At 42.4% G+C, this 18,559-nt stretch overlaps 1 protein-coding gene and 1 long non-coding RNA gene across 2 annotated transcripts in view; one reads left to right on the plus strand and one right to left on the minus strand.

The window, feature by feature from the left end:
* Positions 1-572: 572 nt before the first annotated feature.
* Positions 573-13,242, minus strand: LOC129045798 (uncharacterized). Its single transcript, XR_008506015.2, has 3 exons — positions 12,992-13,242; positions 5,922-6,131; positions 573-2,580 (listed from the first exon to the last, which is right to left on the minus strand). It is a non-coding gene; the product is annotated as an uncharacterized LOC129045798 (long non-coding RNA).
* Positions 13,243-13,246: 4 nt separating this feature from the next.
* The window catches only part of DUSP16 (dual specificity phosphatase 16), an 80,909-nt gene continuing 75,596 nt past the window's right edge, over positions 13,247-18,559 (plus strand). Inside the window, exon 1 of the mRNA XM_045873841.2 lies at positions 13,247-13,868. The gene's annotated coding sequence lies outside the window, so the exon portion shown is untranslated. The remainder of the gene's footprint in view (positions 13,869-18,559) is intronic.

The raw sequence follows: 18,559 nt of genomic DNA on the forward strand, positions 1-18,559 counted from the left end.
GAAGTGACATTCAGATGACATGGTATGAAGGACATCACTGTAGCCTCCAAAACTGAGAATGTTTGAACTATGCAAAAGGTTTATACCAGGATTTCACAATTACAGAGAAGGCCAAGGAAGACTAGTGCAGAATGCAAGGTAAAGAACATTGTCTTTGCCGCAGTTCTCATGGAGCCTTCTCTGAGGACTGCAGCCTGTGTTGATCTCCTGGTTTCCAGACTTCTATAGTACATACTGTCTTGACCACACAGTTCAGTCCTGTATTATACATTGTCGTCTGAAAATCGCTTTATGAGTTGTGTCCCCCCCAGCTAGTTGTTTCTTTCTTTTTTAGTTGTAAGTTTCTTGAGAATACAGACTACCTCTACACGTCCTTGCTGTCCCCTATGGAGCCTCTCCATACAGTTTAACTCAGTGTTGGGCACAGTAAGATTCTCAACAATAAGTGTTGATGGATTTGCTTTTGAAAATGTAAATTCATAAAAAGCAGCTCCACTAAGGAGAGCTTATTTCTTTTTTTAAGTGGTGGGCATTGGGAGTCCCCTCATCATTTGTAGTGTGGTCCTCAGTGACAGCCTCCTTTCAGAAGTCAGGGAATCAAGATGTACAGGAGGACAGAGTCCCAGTACTTTCCCACATAAGAGAGAAAGACATTCGGCCTGGTGCCGGAGCCCCCTTCCCAATTCCTTGTTCCCCTCCCAAGCACCGAGGCCCTGCGGTAAGAGTGTGAGGGACCTTGGGAGATTATCTGACTCAACTCTCTCATTTTGTAGATGAGGAAACTGGGACTCAGGGAAGCGGAGTTGAGGGCCGTGGGAAGAGGATGAATGGGTGTTGACTCATGTAGAATTGGACAGTAATCCCAGTTCTGCCACTTTCTAGCCGTGTGATTGTGGAAGAGTCTCTTCACATCTTGAAGCCTCAATTCCTTTATCTTTGAAGTGGGGATAACAATGCCTACCTACTGGAGTTGTGAGAATTAATTGAGACAATACATGTAAATGCAGTGTTTGGCAATAAGAGGTGTTTAATACTTGTTGGCTCTCTCTCCTTGCTTTCTCTTGAGTCCTGCCCAAAGCTAAAGTGCTAGCATGTCCCATTTTTCAAGTTAAGTATTTTGCCAATCCCATACTAAGGCTAGCCTCCTATCTGCTGGAAAATTAGGATCAATGATGAAAAAATTTTTAAAATTATCTTCACTGAGCATTTGGACGATTAATTTTGAGCACATTTATATGTGTTGGAGGTGAAAGAGTTTAAAAGACAGGAATACTGAATTTCAGAGGGAAACTCAAAGGTATTGAGGTTTTACCCATTTTTCAGCTACAAGTGTTTGAGCTCCTGGTACTCTTAAAATAGTACTGATGGCCTTTTACTCCTTAAAAAAAATTCCATTCTCAGATATATTTACATGCTTTGCCTTGCAACCTGATATTTTTCACCTGTCTTTCTTAAGACATACTCTGCTGTCCATTAATCATCAATTGGAGCTAAAATGAAAACACGGCTGTTGAGGTTCTGGTAAAGAAATAAATGTAGGGGGCGCCTGGGTGGCTCAGTCAGTTGAGCACCCAACTCTGTGGTTTTTAGCTACTAAGGCATGTGGTAATTTCTTTAGAGCAGCAATAGAAAACTAATACAGTGGGTTTCTCCCAAGGTGGACAGACTATCTTGCCCCAGAGATGCTGCTTGACATTCAAGGCCTTCACACAATCAAAGGTAACAAAGTTCCCAAAGGGACTAAGACACAGGGAGAGGCAGAAGACCACTGTTAAGGGGGCAAAGTGATCAGCAGTTAGAAGAGAGTGCTTCTTGTGTTTGGCACCATAATGGATGGATAAGAAATATAAATATAACTCATAACCTCTAGGAGAGACAGGATTAATAGCCATCCTTGGCATTTATATCACATCTTATAAACCTTTTATAAAGGGCTACACTTAAAGAGTCTCATGTAATCCTCTCATCAAGCCAATGAGATGGAAATTTGTATTATTCCGTTTTGTAAATAAGAGAACAGAAGTTTAGTGTGCTAGTTTTCTTGAAATCAGATAGTAGTAAGTGGCAGAGGTGGGAAGCAAACAGATCTGGCCCCAGAGCCTCCGCACTTCACTACTTTCATATCTGTCCTGCCTGGAGAGCTGCTCAGCCGGGAAGTCAACCCATTTAGGGGCTGTGCATTGCTAGGGTAATTTCTACTAATAAATAGAGGTTGTGGGGAGAGGTGCGGGTAATACTTCGTGGTGGGCATCCATCCTCCAGATGTCTGCTTTTCACAGATCTTCCTAGAATGTGCCTCTTGTCGAAAATATCACTGGCCAGCAGTCGTTTCTTGTGAATATTTTCAATTCACTGTCCATCATAAACCTAAATATGACATGTCTAAAATGTAGCTCAATCCACCTCCCCCACCCCAATCAGACCTCCAACTTTGACTTTGCTATTTCTTTTAAGAATGTCACTATTAGGGAGCCTGGGTGGTTCAGTCGGTTAAGCATCAAACTCTTGATTTCAGCTCAGGTCTTGAGCTCAGGGTCATGAGTTCAAGCCCCACGTTGGGTTCCATGCTGGGTGTGGAGCCTATTTAAAAAAAAAAAAAGTCATCATTAACCCAGTCATCTATACTCAACAGCTATATAAACATTAATAGCTAACACTTCCTGAGAACACATTCCAGTTATTGTGCTAAGCATCTTAGACGTCATCCATTTGATCCTCTCAACAACCCTATGAGGAAGGCACACTTATTAACCCCATTTTATAGATGTGGAAATGAAATCTTATGTAAATTGCCAAAGGTGACACCTCAGCATCATCTTTCATTACTCATCTCCACCCTCCATAGCTCATGAATCACCAAGTCCTCTCAATTCTCTCTCTGTACTATTTCTTGTATTTGTTGCTTTCGTTCTGTGTCTGTTGCCACCGCACCAGTCTTAGCCCTTTTTGACGTATGTCTCACCTATAGCCAGTGCCCAACATAGTCTCTCTTGTTCCATGATTCCCTTCCTTAGATCTTTCTGATATGCTTTGGTCGGACTAAGCCACCTAAAAGCCCACTCTTATCCCACCCATTTCCAAGCTCAAATCTTTAAACTGGAGGAGAGATATCCAAATACCCCCGGAGGCGATCCTTAGTATGATGGTAGCAATCATTTTTTGAAAAATTAAATAACTTCATTAGATTATAATTAAAAGGAAAAAATGTTACAGCCTTAGGTTGAAATTATAGGACAAGACACATCATAAAGATAAGCAAACACTGTACCCAATAAATGTGTCACTGAAACTTCATTTTTTCCAGCATTAGGGAGCTCATACTGGTCATCTGACCATCCTAAATATGCAGTTACGTTTTTTAGAGGCAAGCCTTTGCCTAAAAAAAGGAGTTTTGTAAACGTGCTTAGTGTTTTCCAATACGTGCCTGCATATTTATAAACGTCATTATTAGTATTAAAATAACAAATGTACACAGTAAAAGAAAAACTGAATCAAAATACCACCAAAGGATATAATAATAGAATAACAATAGAGGGTGCCTGGGTGGCTCAGTTGGTTGGGCGACTGCCTTCGGCTCAGGTCATGATCCTGGAGTCCCTGCTTCTCCCTCTGACCCTCCTCCCTCTCATGCTCTCTGTCTCTCATTCTCTCTCTCGCAAATAAATAAAAAAAAATTAAAAAAAAAAAAAGAATAACAATAGAAAAATTTCTCTCTCCCAAGATTGAATAAGGTGATTTGTACTTTCTTCGTTACACATTTCTGTAGTTTACAGACTTTTAGTAATGCATAGGTATTGCTTTAGAATAGAAAATAAAGCTAATAAAGCATAATTTTAAAAAGGAACCACATTTTCCATCATTCCCTGCTACTTATAATATAAAAGCTAAATTCTTTGGCTGAGGCCCTATGTAATCTGGCCGCAAACTGCTTTCCAGGCTTATTATATACTATTCAATACAAATGTTCTGCTTCAGTTAAACTATTTTAAACACATTTTCCCTGCTGTGTCTCCTACTGTGGTGTTTTCTCTTCCTGGAATGAGCTTCCCCATTCTCTTTTAATATCCCAATTCAATCTATTGTTCAAGATCTAAGTGAGTTCTACATACAGCTTTTCCTAAAGAGGAAGGAATCAGTGTGTAGTCAGTATTCACCATGTGGGCTACGCACTATATTTGGTGCTTTACATGGTATTCATTTGAGCTTCACAACAGCTCTTGATGGTTGGCATTAATTACCCTCTTTTTATAGATGAGGAAACTAAGTTTCCTTCAAGTCACATAGCCAGTGTGTGGCAGAGCTGAAATTTGCCGCTGGCTGGCTGTTCCCCAGGTCAGAGAGCTCTCATTTGTTCCAACCTTTGAAGCACGTATCTGTGTAAGTTTGACCAATAATCACAGAAGAGCATTCTAAGATAGTGGCATTGCTTATACCATTATTTTGAAGTACTTATATTTTGCATTTTTATCTTCTCAACGAAACTTCCTGTGAGAAAACTTGGGTGTGTGTTCTCACTTGCCATTTCCTAGTTATGTATCTTTGAGTCAACTCCTTAACCTTTCTCAGTCTCAAGTCAGGTAATAATAATACCTAACTCTTAGGGTTGTCATGAGAATTAAAATCCCAACATATATCTTGTACAAAAGAGTTGATTGTTGTGCATTTGACTTAACACAGTGATATTAATTAATTTTCAAATTCCATTTAATTTCTAGTTTCTTTATAGTAGTGGTTTGAGATATTCCTAAGATGTGGTGTCCTAAAGAGGACTAGAACTTTTTCTTCAATACAAAGACTGGCTTTACATAAATAAATAAATAAACTTATTTATTTGTTTGTTTGTTTATGTATGAATGTGTGTATTTGAGCAGGGGTGCACATGGGTGTGTGGGGAGAGGGAGAGAGAACCTCAAGGAGGCTCCATACCTAGTGCCGCGGGAGCCTGGGTGTGAGGCTTGATCTCACGACCCTGAGATCATGACATGAGCCGCAGTCAAGAATCGGGCGCTTAACATACTGAGCCACCCAGGTGCCCCTGCACAAATTAAAAAGCATTTTTCAGTTAAAATAGCATTTTGCTATTTGGTCAATATATCCTATCTTGCTGTTTAGCTTAGCTAACATTGAACAAGAGGTTCAGTTACTGGTTAAAGATTGTTCCTAAAGGTAAATGTTTACATTTATAAACATGACTGTTATTATTATTGAATGTTGTCATTTTTAGTCCAGAAAGCCACTGTGAATTTTATTTTATTTTATTTTTTAAAGATTTTATTTATTTATTTGAGAGAGAGAGAGAGAGAATAAGAGAGAGAACATAAGACGGGGGAGGGTCAGAGGGAGAAGCAGACTCCCCGCTGAGCAGGGAGCCTGATGTGGGGCTCGATCCTGGGACTCCAGGATCATGACCTGAGCCGAAGGCAGTCACCTAACCAACTGAGCCACCCAGGCGCCCCCACTGTGAATTTTAAAACGGAGCACATTGAGTCCTGTATTTACTCATAAAATGGGAAAGCCATTTAAAGATTGCTGGCCTTCAAAAACAAACATCATTTTTTAAATTATTCTTTATATCAGAGAAAAAGGACATCACTGTATTTATTCCAATTATTTTTCTTTAGGACCAGATGAAAAGAAGCAGAATTCACAAATTCCTTTATTCTTAAAATTGCATTTCACAGTTATTAAAAGACTTGTCAAACAGCCCTGACAAAACCCCCAAATGTGTGCTCTATATAAATTGAAAATAAAGTTTGGGCTGTAAATAGCAAAAGTCCACCTGCAACTTCCCCAAGCTTGCAACAGAGAAATTCTTATTTCTCAGGGCACTCCTCTAATACCTGCTTGTTATGAACTGTTTGATTAAACAAAACAGTCTGGTTATGAAATCATTAGGATCTTTTAGGTTTTAAGTGTCTTACGTCTGTCTGTAGCGAGGTATGATCCTTTTTTCCTTAACAGTCAAGCTTCTTGGGGTGACTGGGTGTCTGATTAGGTTAAGCATCAGCCTTCAGCTCAGATCATGATCCCAGAGTCCTGGGATCAAATCCCGCATCAGGGTCCCTGCTGAATGGGGAGCCTGCTTCTCCCTCTTCTCTGCTTGCGTTCTCTCTCTCCTCTAATGAATAAATCTTAAAAAACAAAACAAAGCAAAACAAAAAACAGTCAAGCTTCTTGAAAGAGTAGTTTCTGTTCCACTGTTTCTATTTTCTTCCTTCTCATTCCCTTTTCAACTCACTGTAGTCTTGCCTTTGCAAGACTGTCATCAGTGAAACGATCCCATCCACGGTCACTTTATTGCTAAGTCAAAGAAAGACTTTTTAGACCTTACCATCGGGGCTTCTCTGAGCATGAACTCAGTGGAGTTCTTTCTGTGCTTTTTTTTTCTTGACTTTTGGTAACAGCTATGTCCACTGCTTTTCTTGCTGCTTTTCTAGTTTCTCCTTCTCAGCCTCCCTAGAGCTTCTTTTGGACTGTCTCTTCCTAAAACATCAGTAATTCCCTTGATTCCCAACATCTTTTTTCTCTCACTCTCCCTGCATGACCTCATCCATTGGCCATGACTAAACTAAATATGGCTAATGAATCCCAAATCTTTCTCTCCTGCCCAGACGTGGCCTCTGAGCTTCAGACTCATGAATGTAACAGTCTATTCCTCTCGAGGTTCCATAGGCACCTGGAACTCAACATGCTTAAAATTCAACTTATCTTTCCCCTGGTGATGTAAATAAGTAGCATTATCATCACCCATTTGCTAGAGTCAGAAACTTAAGAGTTATCCTTTTTTTTTTTTTTAAGATTTTATTTATTTGTTTGACAGAGAGAGAGAGAGCACAAGCAGGGGGAGAAGCAGGCAGAGGAGAGGGAGGGGCAGGCTCCACGTTGAACAAGGAGCCTGATGCGGGGCCCGACCTGAGCTGAAGGCAGACGCTTAACCAACTGAGCCACCCAGGCGTCCCAAGAGTCATCCTTGATCCTGCCTTCCCCCTTAACAGTTCAGATCTAACTGGTGACTGGTTCTTTTAATTCTAGTTTTGTAACATCTTTTGGATATATCTTCTCTCCATTTATATTTAGTTCTCTAGCATGTACAAGCACCTCTCATCTTGCTTTAGGTCTTCCTTCCCCAACCATTGTTTACATAGCAAAATGCACACCTGATCTTGTCATTTCTCCTGCTTAAAATCTTCCAGCAGCTTCCTAACCGCTTGCCTTAAACAAAGTCCAAGCCCTTTGGCATAGCTTATACGGCCTCTATGATCTTATTTCTGCTTAGATGTGTAGGACATGTTATTCAGATTGCAGTTCTTCCACTTGCTGTGTGATTGAACAAGTTCACTGTAAAATGGAGGTAATAGTAATTGTGAGGATTAAATGAGATCATTTGCAAGAAGTGTTAGCTATTTAAAATTACAATTAACATCCTTATTTGTAAGTTTTCGGAGAATAGTACTCTCATTTCCTTAAGACAAATTCTTAAAGGAGGATTGCTAGGTATGCATTTTTAGACTTTGGAAAGCATATTGCCAAATTGCTCTGTAGAATAGTTACACCAATTTATACTCTCACCAGCAGCATTGAGGAGGCCTATTTTACAACACTCTTGACCTAATCCTGGGATTACCCATTTAAAAAACCTTTGTTGAATTGATAAGTGAAAAGTCATCCAGTTCTTATAACTTATTATGTCTATTTACATTTTTCTTACAGAAAGATCAGCTATACACTGATAACAGTGTAATTGCTATTTACTCTTTCTTGGTTGTACGTCTTAATTTGACATTGAGGGTTTTTTTTCTATCACTTTCAGAGCTGGGATTTTATGTTTTTGAACTCCTTTCCTTCCTTCTTTCCTTCCATTTCCTTAGTAATGAGCATGTGTTTGCTTAATTTAATTGAATAAAATTGAACACTTAATTCCTATTAAGACTTTTATGTATACTATTTTTTTTTTTTTTTTTTTAAGATTTCATTTATTTTTGACAGAGAGAGAGACAGCGAGAGAGGGAACACAAGCAGGGTGAGTGGGAGAGGGAGAAACAGGCTTCCCGCTGAGCAGGGAGCCGGTCGTGGGGCTCGATCCTGGGACCCTGGGATCATGACCTGAGCCGAAGGCAGATGCTTAACGACTGAGCCACCCAGGCGCCCCTGTATACTATATTTGGTCAGGTGTTTTTGTTTTTTAAAATGAGGAGCTCAGAGTTCTGTCCTGAGAGTTGGAAGACCTGTTTCTAATCCCAGTTTAGTCCCTGACTAGCTGTGCATCCTTGGGCAAGTCACTTCACCTCTCTGGACCTTTGCTTTCTTATATGTAACATGAGCGGATGGTACTATCTCAGGTATCTTCTAGTTTTCACATCACACAGGTAAGATTTTTCTTTCATGAGGTTTCTTTGGAGGCAAACTTTTGGAATGTTCCCTTCTCCTCTACCACAAATAGTGTTCTCCTCCAATATGGTGTCATCTCTTGGAGGCAAAACTTGCTGCTTTACAGAACTGTGATTCATTTGTATAGTGCCATGAGCCCTAGGACAATAGCAGCCACCACCATCCAAAAGTCACAGCCAAGACTTAAATATAAAATAGGTCTTATTTGGTGTGTGTGTGTGTGTGTGTGTGAGAGAGAGAGAGAGAGAGAGAGAGACAGTCCTTTGAAAATCTGTTGAAAGCTAGGGACACAGAAAAACCCACATAAGGATACATGCACAAAATTTTAGGGGCCTCCTAGACCCTCGGAAGCCCATCCATATACTCCCTAGGAATACATGAATCCTAGGACAAGAACATTTGATTTGGGGATACTAAAGGGATCCCTGGAGATGAACTAAATGATCAAAAATGCTTCCTATTGGAAAAGGGAGCTGCCAGATTAAATAAATATTTATAGAATATTATTCAAACTCTTTTCTTTTTTTTTTTTTAAGGATTTTATTTATTTATTTGAAAGAGAGAGAATGAGAGAGAGCACATGAGAGGGGGGAGGGTCAGAGGGAGAAGCAGACTCCCTGCGGAGCAGGGAGCCCGATGCGGGACTCGATCCAGGGACTCGATCCAGGGACTCGATCCAGGGACTCCAGGACCATGACCTGAGCCGAAGGCAGTCGCTCAACCAACTGAGCCACCCAGGCGCCCTCAAACTCTCTTTTCAAAACTAAACTCATGATTACTTACAAATACCCTCTTCATAAATCAGATCATGTACTAACTGGCTTAAATCTTTTAGGATAGAATGCGAACTGCTTACCATGCATTACAAGGTCCTACACAGTCTGGCTCTTCCCCGACCTCGTTTTACACTTTTGAGCCCCACAGGCCTTTCTTCTGCTCTGGAAACACACCAACTCCCTCCAAGTCACTCTGCTGCTTTTTTTTTTTTTTTTTTTTTAGATTTTATTTATTTGACAGAGAGAGACATAGCGAGAGAGGGAACACAAGCAGGGGGAGTGGGAGAGGGAGAAGCAGGCTTCCCATCGAGCAGGGAGCCCGATGCGGGGCTCGATCCCAGGACCCTGAGATCATGACCTGAGCCGAAGGCAGACGCTTAACGACTGAGCCACCCAGGCGCCCCCAAGTCACTCTGCTTCTACTGAAGTTTCAGAATGATCTCTTTCCTCTGCTGAGACCATTTCTCTGTTTGCCATCCTTAAGGATGGGTTCAAATGTCCCCTCCTCATGAATGCCTTCCTCAGCCACCTTGGCCCTTACCCTCGATCATTTGCTCTCACATCATCCAGCTTTCTCTCCACATAGTCAGTCCTCTCACAGTCCTGGATGTTGTTTTTGTTTGCTTATTGTCTTCTCTCCCCACTAGAATGTTAGTTCCACGAGGGAAGGGGCCTTGCTTCTCTTATTCATAACCGAACTCCCAGAGCCAGGCACAGTGCCTGGCACATGCTGGTTGGTAGGCACTCAATAACCAATAGCTGAATGAATGATTAAGCTTCAGCCAGGGGTGGATTAAAAACTTAACAGGGTCTAAGCACTAAAGATAATGGTGCTCCTCCCCCATATTTAACTCTGACTGAAAACAAGACTGAACCGCACACTTACATGTACTGAAATGAAAATAGCTTCCTTCTAGATTGTCTAATTGTAAGCCATGGAGCCCTTGCTTTGCTGGTGTCCTAAGTTTATGAGCTCTTTATCTGCCTTTGAGGAATCTAGCACTCATTCATCCCTTTAAACGTGCCAGAAGCAATTTTAGGTTCAGCTTGTCTGTGCCTGTAAAAAACCATGCTAGGATTTTGATAGGTACTGTGTTAAAACTATAGATCAATAGGGGAAGGGAGGAGAAAAACAGAATGGGAAGAAATCAGAGAGGGAGACAAACCATGAGACTCTTAACTATGGGAAAGAAATTGAGGGTTGCTGTAGGGGAGGTGGGTGGGGGGATGTGGTAACTGGGTGATGGGCATTAAGGAGGGCACGTGATGTGACGAGCACTGGGTGTTATATGAATCTGATGAATTACTGAACTCTACATCTGAAACTAATGATGTTCTATATAGTGGCTAGTTGAATTTAAATAAAAAAAATCAAGGGGCACCTGGGTGGCTCAGTTGGTTGGGCGTCTGCCTTTGGCTCAGGCCGTGATCCCAGGGTCCAGGGATCAAGTCCCTCATCGGGCTCCCTGCTCAGCGGGGAGTCTGCTTCTCCCTCTCCCTCTGCTTGATGCTCTGCCTGCTTGTGTGTTCTCTCTCCCTGTCAAATAAATAAATACAATCTTTAAAAAAAATCTATAGATCAATTTGGGAAGAAATGACAATATTTATTATACTGGTTCTTCCAATCCATGAATGTAGTGGGTTGCTCCAATTAATTAGGCCTTCTTTAATTTCACCAGCATTTTATATTTTTCAGCATACAGATCCCATACATGGTTTGTTAGATTTATACCTAAAGATTTCATATTCTTTGGAGCAATTATAAGTGGCATTTAGTTTTTAATTTGTTTCCACAAGTTTGTTGTTAGCATATATAGAAGCTCTTTTAGTAGAACAAAGAGAAATGTGCTCTTTAATGAAGTAAACTTGTTCAGCATCAACCTGTTGGACTAATAACAAGCTATTTATCCTAATATTCAAGTACCTCATAATGTGCCTCTAAATTTCTTAATATTAGCCCAGTTCTTAATTGCTACACACCAATCTCTACTGCTATTAAAGGGTCTTCTTGTCCCTCACCTGAATACACCTTATTCATTCTCCCTCCATGTCTTTGTTCATACCATTTCCCCTCAGGAATAGTCCTCCCACTGAGCCCTTTTAACCCAAACTAAATCTTAATTCTCCTTCAAGGATGAGGTCAAAGCTCTTCGGAAAATGCCTTCCTTGACAGCCCCAGCCTACATTGCTCCTTTTTTCTGCTGGACTCTTTTAACCAATATTGTGTGCCCCTCAATCACTAATTTAGTTTTTAATTAGTTTTAATCTACGTCTTGTTTCCCTTATTGGATGCTATATACTGGGGAGGCTCCCATAATAGCTATCATGGTACCACCTGCCTGGAAGGCACATAAAGGAGAGAGAAGTTTCAAGATGTGCAGTAAGTAAAGGGTATTCCATACATTCTTGCTGAATCTTTCATCTAGGCAAGATCTGTGCTCTTCACCTGTAGGACAAGGATTCTCTCTTTTCCAACTAAGCAGACTTGAGATGCAGATCATTTTAAACTACCGCTTCCAAAATGTTCTAAAAACAGCAGGTCTATAATCAGTAGATTTTTGGAGATTTACTTGAACAGCACAGGTAGTCCCATGAAAGCTGCAGTAACATCTCCTGGCCACCAGAGGACGGGGAACAGGGGGAGAGATTGCTTCCTCCCAGCCCAAGTCTCAGAGGTCAAAGGCAGAGGCAGAACGTGGACTCTGCATCTGTGGCCTTCAGGCTTAATTTACTGCCCCAAGTGCTCAGCAGTCTCTCATCTCCAGATGAGCTCCTTTTCCTCCTCTGAAAGATGAGCTGGAGGTTCCCAGAGGCTTACCCCAATACTAACCTTAAGTGATTATCAGTAGGAACCAGTGCACTTTAGTTGCAGGATTTAAAGGCAGAAAAGGAGTACAGAGATGTTTTATCTTTCTAACCCACCGCAAACCTCTCAGTTCTTTGGCCAGTTAAAAAAAAAAAAAAAAGTCCCCCAGGCAGTGTCCAAATGGACATTCCACAACAAAGATGCCTTTAGGGACCAATGTCCCAAATCCAGGGCATTGCAAAAGGAGTATTTTAGGAGCCAGATTATTCCTACACATAAATTCTGGCTCATGGAGCAGTCCACTCGCAGTAGGCTTTTCCGTCGTTAATCACATCTTTGTTATGTGATATCCACGTGAGTACTTCTCAGTAGAAGCAGCTTCATGCTCAAATGCTCAAAGAACACTAGAATAAAGCTCCGATTGTCCTATTCACTGATTCCAAGTCCTGGTTTGTCGCCACCTCAGGTCTCTAGTTTTCCAAAGAGTGTAATGCAATCTCAAAACAGAGCTATTTTGATTAATGCACATAGAAAATGCACGAAATGTGTAAAGTTAAAGCAACAGGGACTTGCACCTCTCAAGAGGCAGTGAACCTCTGGTCTGATTTAAAAATGATTCTGTACTGCCCGTTGTAGAAATCATTTTAGAAGAGAATTTCATGCTGCTCGTACTCATTAAATTTGTGAACGTAAATAAGTAAACATAAACAAAGTCAAATAATGAAAGGGACATTCATGTGGGGTCTCTCAACGACAAACACGTGTAGATCGCTGAATGCCTGACAGCACTACGGTGATTTTTCTCGAAGTACCTGTAACGTCCCTTTCACAAGGATGGCAGTGCCCTGCATTAGGGATTCATCAGACTTTTGAAGGAGTGATTGCAATTCTCTCAAATCATTGTTTGCGTTTCTTCACGCTGGTGAGGCAGCTGGAAACAGCGCAACCAGGAGGAAAGAGCTCCGCGTCTAGGTCGGGGCGGGGGGTGTGCGGGGGGGGGCGGGGGGACACCCTTAAATACCTGTTGGGGCGCAGCCCCGGGCCCGGGGTCGCGGCCGGCGGGCGCGCGGGCGCGGAAGGAGGAGGCCGCGGGGCCGCCTCCTCGGGCAGCCCCGGCTCCTCCCAGCGGCGCCTGCGGAACCTGCCTGCGAGTCGCCGAACTCCGGAACGGAACGTGACCCGACCCCTCCCCGAGCGGCCGCAGCGAGGCGCGGAGCGGCGCGGCGGACCCGGGCGGCCGCGGGATGGGCGGGCGAGCGCGCGGCCCCGCCCGGCGCCCACCGCCCTGCCCTCGCCTGTCTCCTCCTTTCCCCGGGGCTCCGCTGAGTTCATTCACTGGGATTGGTTTCAAGTGACGCCATCTCTTTATTTTTAAACCAATGACCTCATCCGCGCTTGAAGTTTCCTGACCAGCGACTCTTTCTCTTTCCCCCCAACCCCCCACCCCACCCCCCCGCCTTTCCCCCTCTGTCTGTGTATCACTGTTTGGGGGGCTTTAACCAGTTTTTAAACGATTATTAGCACTTCTCCCTCCCCCCCTCCGCTTTCCCCACGCGGCCCCCCACCTTCACCTCCCCAAGTTCTTCACCCCTTTCAACATTGTTTTTTCAAGGCTGACTGGGGGGGGGGTGGAAGAGAAAGAGTGAAGAAAAGTTGTAAACGTCTCCTCTCTTTCTAAGCTTCCCGCCCCCACCCACCCCTCAGAGAAGGAGAAGATAATATAGTGAAAAGAAGAGGAGGAGGAGAGCGCGACGGGACGGACGCGAGCTGGAGCGCAGCCGCCCTCCCGGCTCCGCGGCGGCGCCTCTCAAGCCGGGCAGGCGAGGGGGGCCCGAGGGGAGACGCCGTGACAACTTTCATTTCCCCCGGAGGGAGTCGGGAGGTCGGCGGCCCCAAAAGTAAGTGGCCTCCGGCCGGCCGCGCGCACCGTGCGGGCGGGAGGGTGCGGGGCTCGGGGCGCCCGCCCGCGCCGGCAGCATGGACGCTCCGCGGCGCGCCTGGACTCCGGGTGCCGGGCGCCGCGCTCTCGCCCCGCCGGCTCTGCCTTCCCGGGCGTCCGGGCCACCTTTCCGGGAGGCGGGGTGGGGGTGACCGCGGCGCGGAGCCGCACGAGCGTTGGGGGGGGGGAGGTATAGGCCTTGCTGGGGGCCGGGCCGAGCGGGAAGGGGGCGGGCGGCCGGGCGCGGGGTCTCGGTCGGTGCGCCCCCCGGCCGCGCCGCGGCAAGCGGGCCCGGCCGGCGGATCCCGCCGCAAGGAGCCACCGCCGCGGGACGCGGTACCTTCGCGGGCGAAGCTGCTCACTTGCAGGCGCGACTGTTACACAACACGCCTGCCAAGAGGGGCCCCGGCCTGACTGTTCCCATTATCCCAAATTCGCCTTTGGTGTAAGCAGCGAGGCCACCTGGGTGGTGACGGTGCTGCGTTCTTAGACCCAACCGACCAACCAAAAACTCCCGTTTTCATGCTGGGGCCCGAGTCGCGGTGTTGGGGGGCCCAGCGCGTCCGTGACTTCTTTATTTACGCTGGCCGTAAAACCTGAGAAATAAAGAAGCCCAAGGGGACAGCCGAGAATCTGTTTATCATGTGTGGTATCGTGTAATAAAACACCAGGGAGGAGAATATTTATGCAGAATTGAAGCTTTCAGGTAATGGGTTAATTTCCTAAAACAAACAAAACCCCGGTGACTAACTTGAGAAAATATGAGTAGAACTGAAAATGAATGAATACTGCAAAATCCTAAAGGAGTTTATGAAACGCCAGCTGCAAAGATCAGGCCTTGGGTGTTTGAAATTGTTTGGAGAAAGCACACCTCTAACCAGCCCGTGATGAATAAAGTGGAGAGGAAAAACCTGTTGCATAAGCTCACTTGCCGTGGGGTTTGCTGTGCCGTCCCCTTACACCAAGGGGAAGTGAGTTAAGATGCAGGGTTTTTAAAACTCTCTGAAGTTTTTATTTACCCAGTGCTCTGGCTGCCACTTCTGCTTTAAAAAAATTATAAGTAAATACTCTGCTCTTACAAGTCAACCAAACCTATCAAACCTGTTTAGAAAATGACCAGGTATGTTTCTTTTCTTTCTTCCGGTGTGTGTGTGTGTGGTGTGTGTGTGAGAAATGTACCATCCGTGAAAGACCTTCTAACTACTATTTGGGGAACTTAGGCTGTCAGAAAAATGCCTCTTTATGCCACTTATTTCGTGGGGCTGATTCAGAGTGCACAGAGGTGACAACTCTTTCCTCAAAGGTTGTATACTATTTCAAACTCCATGAAAAAGATTTTTTTTAAAGGTAAGGTAAATTTTTAAAGGAAAAAAAGAATTCTTACCAGTTTAGTTACTTTTAATGATTTACTTTCCCTTGAGAATCCTGTCTATTGGTGGACACACAGCTTGGGAGGCCATAATTGAGACTTGTGGAGTTCTCTTATTTGGTGAAGGCAGAAAGCTGGAAAAGTGAATCGAAAAACTAGGAATTTGTGGCTTTGTATAGGTATTTTCATCAGAATATGACTAGGCACCGTGAAAATTTTTGGTCTTTGTTTTTTAAAAGTTGTAGAATTTACTGAGTCTGAGGACTGTATAGAAGGTTGCTGTTAAAAAAAAATTGGGGGGGCAGTTAACATTGAACATCTCATATAAAAACTTGGGCCAAATTCACCAGCCCAAAATTTGGTTTTTGGATAAAATAATGCATACTTATCAAAGTTCCACATGGAAAATTAAAAATGGTTTATTAATTCTGCTGGTAATATGGCAAATAGTGTATGAAGAAAAGTGAGTTCAAGCACTGTAGCCCTACATTCATATGTAAAATAATTGAATAGCTATAAAGTAAAAATAGTCCTGTCAAATTGAGGATTAGGGGTCTCTCTGGCCAAAAACTTAATGGCAGTAACTGAAAAGGGGGCAAAAGAGAAGATCCTGTTAACCCAGTTCTTTTCCTTTTTCTTACACATTTTAAAACTTATTTGTAGAAGCGAAGCTGAGATCAGGTCTGTGATGGGTGCGGAGTTTAGTCTGGGGCCAGGAGAAGGGCCGGGGTTGATGCTATTTTCTATAAATGCTTTTATCGGGAATTTGATTCCACAGAGGTTTTGGTCTATGAGATTATATACTGATGAAGCTGATTTACATAGCTGTCCAATATTAATGTTTTCCTATTTTCAACCAATCACAATATCCTACTAAATATATTTTGCTAGAATTACCGGTGTGATTTCCCCCAGACTTTTCCTGGATTATCTAAAAAAGTGGGATTTTCTATCCTGTGTTACTTGGACTAAAAATTTCACTGAATGTTTAGTTGTTTTTAAAATGCTTTGCATTTTCAAGCAAATGCTATTTTAAGTTGAAGTAAATTAATATAGAGTAAGTTGATTTGGATCAGAATTCTAAGAAAAGGGAGGAAAGAAATCAGGGGAAACAGAAACCAGATTTTATGACAGACTTCAACAGATTGAAAAAACTAGTTAAAAGACTTCATAGGAAAAACCACAATTGATGCTTGATTGGCTTTTTAAAAATTGCATCAAAATCGAAAACCAAGACAGATATCTACCATTATAAAAGAAAATATTACTAATGTTGGCCTAAGCAAAAGCATAATTAAGAAAGTAAGTCTTGCCCAAAGCCACATGATATATTTCAAAGCCAGATGTCAATTTTTTTAAATTTTCTTGTGGATAATCTCATATTTTTGTGTATTTCATTAGCCCATGATCAAGGGTTGGCTATGTGAAGGGATGAGGTTCATAAAGGTTGGCTGGATTTAAAGAAGTAAGCTCAGGCTTTAAGAATAGGCCATTCTCCTACACTGAGAAAGAGTTTGAAATTTAATCAAATAAATACAGAAGTGTCTCAAAAGGAAGGATCTAAGGCAGATTATTAAGGACAGGTACAAAGAAATAAAAGCTTGCCAGGGGTATGATCAATAAAGAAGGAAATGGGATATATCTTGGCATGAAAGAAAAAAGGGATAAAGGGAAAAAATACTCTTCAATACTTTAGCAACAAGAAGGGGATAATGAAACTTCACCTCCTCGAATGGGATTAGATAACTCATTATAGGTATCATCAAAAAGTCACGAGATTTTTCATGACATAAAAAATTTAATCTTGGGAGAAGGGATGGATAAAGTAAATTATGAGCATAAGTTATATGAGAATGTAGAACTTGAAATTGCCAAATATAGAGACCCACTGTAATTTCAACTGAGAAAGGGAGGGATAGGTTTAAAAAGTTGGAACTATTGACTTGATTTCTAGATTAACTACGGATATAAATCAAGCAAAACATTTATTAATGATATGCTGTTTATATATACTGAAGTGGATACCAAAAGCTGGAGACATGGATCCATGCTCTTAATAAGGAGAGGAGGATTATAAGAATTTTAAGCAAAGTATGTACATTTGTAAAGATAAACAATTTTCAGACAGCTGGGAAGTGCCAAATTCATGGTATAAGGGAGAAAGAGATTGGAGCATTCGGGGAGGTAATGGGGAGGTAATCTTCATAGAGATAACAGAATTTGACCTTGGCCTTAAAGAATGGTTAACATGTGTATGGAGGAAAGGAAATGGGGGAGGTCATTCATCCATCTCTTCATTCAGCAAATTTATTTGGAGCCTTTACTGTGTGTTAGACACTGTTCTAGGAACTGGGCATACAGTGGAAAATAAGATAAAGTTTTTGTCCTTATGGGCCCTATATTCTAGTGGGAGAAGATGGAGGGATAGTAAACAAGTAAACACTACATGGAAAACCTGATGACAAATTGTGATGTCTAATGAAGATAATGGGCAGGGTCAAGGAAATTACAGAGGGCTAGTTATGGTCCCACTTAACTCTATTTTGCATATAATATTCTGATGAATGTAAATGATGCAACTGTGTATTTATTTATTTTTAAGATTTTATTAGAGGGAGAGTGAGAGGGAGAAGCAGACTCCCCACCAAGCAGAGAGCCCAATGTGGGGCTCGATCCTCTTGGGATCATGACCTGAGCTGAAGGCAGACGCCTAACTGACTGAGCCACCCAGGTGCCCCTATACTGTTTTTCTACAAATAGTAGAAACTTGAAGCAAAATGTCAGTTCCGAAATGGGGAAGTCTAGACTCGCTATAGTTATGTGACCACCAGGTTTTGTTATTGTTGAGATGTTCTTCATCGTGTCAACTAAAATTTTTTTAGTAACTATTACATGTTTTTAGACACATTTATAAAGTACTTCTCAAGCGTTCTGTAAGAAATATGTTCCCTCCTCTTGTCTGCACTTCTAAATTAAAAAAAAAAATCTATAGGTGAAATTGAGGTAAAGGATTCTAAAAAGGTTTTATATTAATTGTATATTACATGTGCTTCTACAGTACATTCTGACGTACTTGGGCTAAGCCTATGGAAGAGAAAACAATTTTCAGAGAAGGTGGGAAATTCTTTAGCATTCCCTTGGTTTCCTTCTAAACTAAATATTCAGGGAAGAATTGTAGATATAAACACTAGGGGTCTGTGGTGTGTGTGAGAAGGACGATAGAACTCAGATTTGTTTTAGTGACTGCATGAGGAGTGGGGCAGACTGCAGTTTACAGAAAA

The sequence above is a fragment of the Mirounga angustirostris genome, unplaced genomic scaffold (genome assembly GCF_029215605.1).
Source record: "Mirounga angustirostris isolate CCGP_5_RB_7025 unplaced genomic scaffold, mMirAng1.0.hap1 SCAF_5, whole genome shotgun sequence".
Lineage (NCBI taxonomy): Eukaryota > Metazoa > Chordata > Mammalia > Carnivora > Phocidae > Mirounga > Mirounga angustirostris.